This window comes from Pteronotus mesoamericanus, unplaced genomic scaffold (assembly GCF_021234165.1).
Source record: "Pteronotus mesoamericanus isolate MK-2021 breed Mesoamerican mustached bat unplaced genomic scaffold, CSHL_Meso_final scaffold_167, whole genome shotgun sequence".
NCBI lineage: Eukaryota > Metazoa > Chordata > Mammalia > Chiroptera > Mormoopidae > Pteronotus > Pteronotus mesoamericanus.
In genome coordinates this window covers 6,347,869-6,353,868 of record NW_026555308.1, presented here as the reverse complement: position 1 = coordinate 6,353,868, position 6,000 = coordinate 6,347,869, and positions in this window count along the sequence as shown.

The following is a 6,000-nucleotide window of genomic DNA, read 5'->3' as shown; positions in this document are numbered from 1 at the left end:
AAATGAGACAAGCATGCTTCATCTTGCTAGAATTTCCACTTGTCTTCAAATGCTTTGCCAGGTCCACATCGTACCCTTTTGTAAACCCTTGGTCTGTAATGTTCTTCCACCTTGCCCTGGAGCAAACAGATCTCTTCATTACCACTATTCCAGGTTCTGACTTAAGAGGACGCATAATTCACAGGCTTCCTTCTCCCTCCCCTCGCCTGTTCCCCTTCCTCCTCCCCTCCCTCTCTCAATTCATATGCATTTTCTATGTGTCTAATGTGCTTCCAATCACTGTGAATGACCCAGAAAAAGGTCACATGACATCATCTCAAGGATGTGGCAAATTTTGTTGTATGATCATATTTCCCAAACAAAAAATAAGAACATGAAACTTGGCCTTTATTTCCAATGTCACAGTTTTCTTGGCTGCAAAATAACCTTCACAGTGGCATAGGTTGGATTTGATAATGCATGTTAAAGACTTATCCCAGAGCTTGGCAAATAATCGTGAACAACTTTAGCAGGAAGGTGATCTGGCACAGTGGTTAAGAATGTGGGTCATTGACTTAGGCAGAATAGGTCCAAATTCTTGTTTCCCCAACTTACTGGTTGTATGATCTTTGTCAACAAAGTCTCTTTGAAGAGAAACTCATCTGAAAAGTGTAGCTAACTTTACAAAGTTGCAGTGAAGATTAACAGAAGTGCCTCTAAAGCATGAAACATTGTGGCATACAGTAAATAAATTAATGACCCTTTTGAAAGTTTTTCCAGCAGTCTTAGAAACATATGATTGGGCAGTTGGTCAGAAAATTAGAAGTTGAAACTGTTCCTTCAAATTCAGAACATGTACCAGTTACTATTGCTGAATAACAAAATATCTCTAAAACTTGGTGATTCAAAAAACATTATACACTTATTTTTTCTTAACATTTTCTGTAAGTCAGGATTTTGGAAGTCACTTAAGTGGGTGGCTATCACTTGGGGTGTCTTTTGAGATTTTAGTCAAGATGTTACCTGTGGCTGTCAGTCATTGGAACGCTCGGCTGAGGCTGGAGAAGCCACTCCTAAGGTGACACTCTCATGCAGCTGGTCACTGGCTTCATTCAGAGTCAATGATCCAAGAACAGAGGAGGAACCCATAATGCTTTTTATGACTGAGCCTTGAAAGTCACACACCACTGCCTATGCTATGCACAGTCAGTCATCCAAACCAGGACTGATTCAATGTGGGAGAAGACTACACAGAGCACAAATACCATGAAGTAAAGACCATTGTGCACGCAGTGTGTGGGCTTTGTGCAGGAAAGATTTCACAACACGAGCCCAGGTGGGGACAGTGAAACAAGGAAAGGCTTAGGATAAAAGATGCAACAGAAGAGCCTAGGCAGTGTTGCTGTGGCTCTCAAGAAATGTTATCAGAAAGAGATGAGCCTGCACAGGGCTGCGTTAACCCACTGGGAAGTCTGAGAAAGGGACCTTGGAGACAGGACCAGGGGGTTACCCTGGGATGAGTTGCTGCTGCCCATTGCTCCCCTGGTTGAAAGTCTTGTGGGATCCCTGAGAGTTTAGGAGATGCTTGCCTGTGGGGACAGAAGAGGGGGTTGGAAAGGCGAGGGCGTTCTCCCAGGAGGCTGGGAGTTTTGGGGAGTTATTAAGGAAGGATATCAATAGAACATTCATCAGCTTTTCCAGGTGTGCCCTTTCAGGGTCGTGGTCTTCACTGATTCATCGGTGCCAGGGCAGGGCGCCATTACTCATTGTAGCTGGTCCTGGTTTTGATGCTTTTCTGGACCTGGAGCTGAAATACAACTAAGGCCTGGATGTTATCTCTAGGGAAGCAACCTTCTGCATCTGGTTATAAATTGCTTGGCCAGTTTGCTCAGATGTCTTTCTCAGCTTCCCTATTCTACTTGCCAAGGAATTTTCCTAGTTTCTTACTGTTCTGCCTCTACATGGTGATCTTACAAAGCTACATTCACACTCCAATAATATTAAAGATGATGCACAGTATATTCGGTTATTTTATGATTGATAAAGACTGGAAGTAACAGAAACATATACTTGAGACCTTGGGAAAAAGTTAAAAATAGAGCTCCTGTATTTCTAAAGTACCTGAAACCTGTATTAAGATTTGAAAGGTGGGGGGGTGGGGAGGATAAACAATCTATAACTGTGATTTGCATCTGTGGACAAAGAAAATACACAATATTCTTCAACCTTGGGGGCAGAGCAGGGTAAAAAACTTAGATTGTATTATGGAAAACACTGCTATGTAGCAAGCAGGCTGGGCTAATTTAATTCACTTTCTCTCACTTTTGCCAAGTTTTAGGGCTGGGAAAATATGAAGAGGTTGCATCAAATATAATGAAACTTTCTTTGAATAAATAATCTCTACATTTCACAACCAAAGCTTAGCCTGCAGCATGTCAATTTTCTAGACTGAAACATCAAATCAGGCAAACATTGGGCACCTCCCTCAAAGGTGACCTCAATCCTTTCAATCACACTTCTTGGTTTCATTTAATCAATGAGTTATTCATCACTTCTTTTCCATGCATCCAGGACATAATCACCCCTTCTTATGGGAAATAGTTCAGGGATAAATGTGTAAATTTTTCTCTATAAATCAACACACAGAATGTCACCCCAAGAATGAGATGTCAGGGAAACAGCATAGCGTGGTGGCAGAAAGAAGGGACCTTGGAGCCAGATTTTTAATTAATAAACCCCAGCTCCATTACTTAATAGCTGTGTGGGACAGACTACTTAGCATGCTGTGACTCAGTTTCCCCATCTGTAAAATGGGGTTAATAATGATACCTATTTCATAAGATACTGGTTAAAAGTAAATGGGTTAATATACATAGAGTGTCTAGAATGTACACAAAGTGATCAGAGGAATCTCAGTAAATGTTAGATAGTTTCTGTTACTCTGAAATAAGTAAAAATTCACTTGGGAAATGGAACAAGATGGGTAGACAAGAAAACAATGCACTGATTGAACTGAGAGGGAAAGCTTTTATTTTATTTTATTTTTTTCTGAGTTGAAAGAGGCAGAGAAAGATCCAGCACAAACTTCCATCTTAAACCGAGCTGGCATCTCGTGTTTATCTTTCATGTCTGGAGCCTGTGTCTCCACTGACAATTGCAAAGAGATTGTGTTTGACTGATCAGTCAAAAGCAGCCCCCTTGTAAGTCTTCTGAGACTCTGAATTAAAACCTCCAGGCAGGATTCTAGGGAGGACAGGACCAGCGAGGGGGCGGGCAGCTTACTCAACATTGAGTGGGCTTTGATGGCAGAGTAGCAGCAGAGATAAAAGCACTCCTCCCAGCAGAGCTGAAATTAAAACGGGAAATGTTTCATTAGGCCTAGTCCCAGGAAAAGGAGCCTTGGGAGGTGGAGGGAGAGCAGAGGGGAGGGATGCCACAAGCAGACCTGTCATCAGTGAGTAAGTGGACAGGCCACCTGCAAGAACAGCTCTTTCACTTACACTCGGTTGGAGTTAGCCTCGCTCCAGCCACCATGAGGCCCCTTTGCTTTGGGAACACTAGGAAGTCAGCCACTGCCAAAATTTGGCATTCAGGGCACATGGCAACCTGATCCCTGCTTGTCTGGCTTCAGTCTCTTCCTCCCTTTGTCTCTCTATTTGTCCCTGTTCCATGCCCAAAGTCCACATATGCTTCCACCAGTCTGGGCACTAACCACCATCAAGCAGACCTTCATTTTGTCAGCTTCTAGCAATGTTATATCTTCTGCCTAGATTGCCTTTCCCCCACCTCTGCCTGTCAAGATCCTATACACCCTTCAAAAGCCAGCTCAAAAAAAAAAAATCACTTCTTCTGAAAAGCCATATATCTTCTATCAGCAATGCATCTCTCTAATCTGTCCTTAACCTTGTACTTGGATTTTAGGACATGCAAAGGACCTAGTAAGTTACTACTAGGCCAATGACCCACCATGTTACTGACCACATTTCATTAGTAGGTAGGAGAAGGAAAACATAATTCATCTTATTTTTCACATCAAATTGAATCAGAGAACAATTGGAGTTGGATATGACCTTAGGTTTCCTTTAGTCCTGAGATGGCAAATTGATAGCACATGGCAATTTGTGTGCTTATGGCTGACACTGGGACTCATTCAGAGCATTCTTTACTTCCTTGGAATCTGGCTTCAGAATCCTTCAACATACTGTCCTAGGCAGCCACAATCGGCATTGATTTGACTGAAGACCTATGTACCTCCCATGAACTAATTTAGTAGCCTCCCACCATTATATATGGTGAAACCGACATTAAGGGAAGGAGAGCACCCTAACCAGGGTTCCATCTCTGAATTCCCAGCTAGTATCTCCATGGGTATACTATGCTGCTTCCCAAAACAGTGCTTTAGATGGAACAGTACGTATCATGTGCATGGGTGTGGGTATAAAATTAAATTCCAAATTGAAAATGGAAATGTTGTTGAGAAAACAACAGATTTGTTTTAGCTAATTGTACAGAATATTAATGTGTATAATGAAGATACAGGATTCTTTTATCTAATTGGTCTAATTGGTCTCTTTAAAACAAGACTTCTCATATGCTTTAACTATTCTAATAAACATTGTGACTTTTCAAGAGGAAAATATGAAAATGAGAATTCCTCAAATGCTTTACTCATGGGGCTATTTTGGCTAAGATCGCGTTGCAGGAGTAGTGTGTGACAAAACCTGCTTTGAAAAATTCTGATGAAAGGACACAGGTTTTCTAATCTGTCTTTGATTTGCATGCTGGTGCTGTAACTTGTTAGGCTGTGTGCGTACATACTAGCATCTTGACATCTCTGAAACAAGTGTAATAACTACCTCAAAGGTGTAATGAGCTAACATACTACAAGTGACTGACAGCAGTTGGTAATTAATAAGTGTGAATCTTATTACCTAAATCCTGATGCAGGGCCTTAGAACTACTTTCTCAACTACAGTGCAAATGTCCTAAATTAAAATTATATTTTATCACTGTTTAATTTCTGTATAAACACACTGGCTCTTGTGCTTTGTTTATGCAGCATTTATTCAAAATGAACTTTCCATGTGTGTCAGAAACAATGCGAGGTGCTCATCAGAACATTTTCTTTTCCTTTTGAGAACTCTGGGGAGCAATGTCTCAGCCACCTTTGAAAGTGAGTGGGCCCCATTCCTGAGTTCTGTCGCCTGACTGCAGGTGGAAAAGATGCACAGCATCTCTGGGTCTGGACCCTCAACGATCTGTGTAATCATTCAGCGTCTTTCACTTGTATGCAGGGCTGGTGAGTATAGTTTTTAAAACAGTGAAAGCACATGATGTTAAAGCCTAGAAGCCTGTATCCTTCAGGTACCACTTGGAGGAGCATTGCTCAGAGAGGCTGACAAACTGCATATGTTAGCATGACATCTCACGTAAATGAGCAAACAATAACAACAAGGAAAACCTTTTATTGTGTTAAGACCCTGAGATTGCAGAGTTTATGTGTTATCTCAACATAGTTTTTTGCTCAAGTCTTCTCAGCCTTGGCACTATTGGCATTTTGGGCTGGATGATTGCTTGTTCTGGTGGCTGTCCTGCTCATTGTAGAATGATTAGTTATGCTATCAGACATCAGTATCATACCTTCCAGTTGTGGCAACTACAATGTCTCCAGACATTGTGTAATGCTCCCTGGGGGTCAAAATTGCTCCCTTTCAGGACCACTGGCCTAACCAGACACAGCCAACACACTATACACCAACAGTCTTACTGGCTTTCAAATTTATTGAAATACTAAACAAACAGAGCTAGACTTTATACATTGTTGCAAATCCAGATGTAGATGCAAGTGCTTGGGCGGTCATCTAGCTTCTAATAGAGTCACCAGTAGGAGCACAGGGCCATGCATCCTTCAGGATGATATGTCCATGGAAAGAAGAAAAATGAGTCCAATCTAATAATCATGACTTGATTTTTAAAGAAACTGAACATCTCCTGCCACACCTGGGGTCTCATATGTCTACA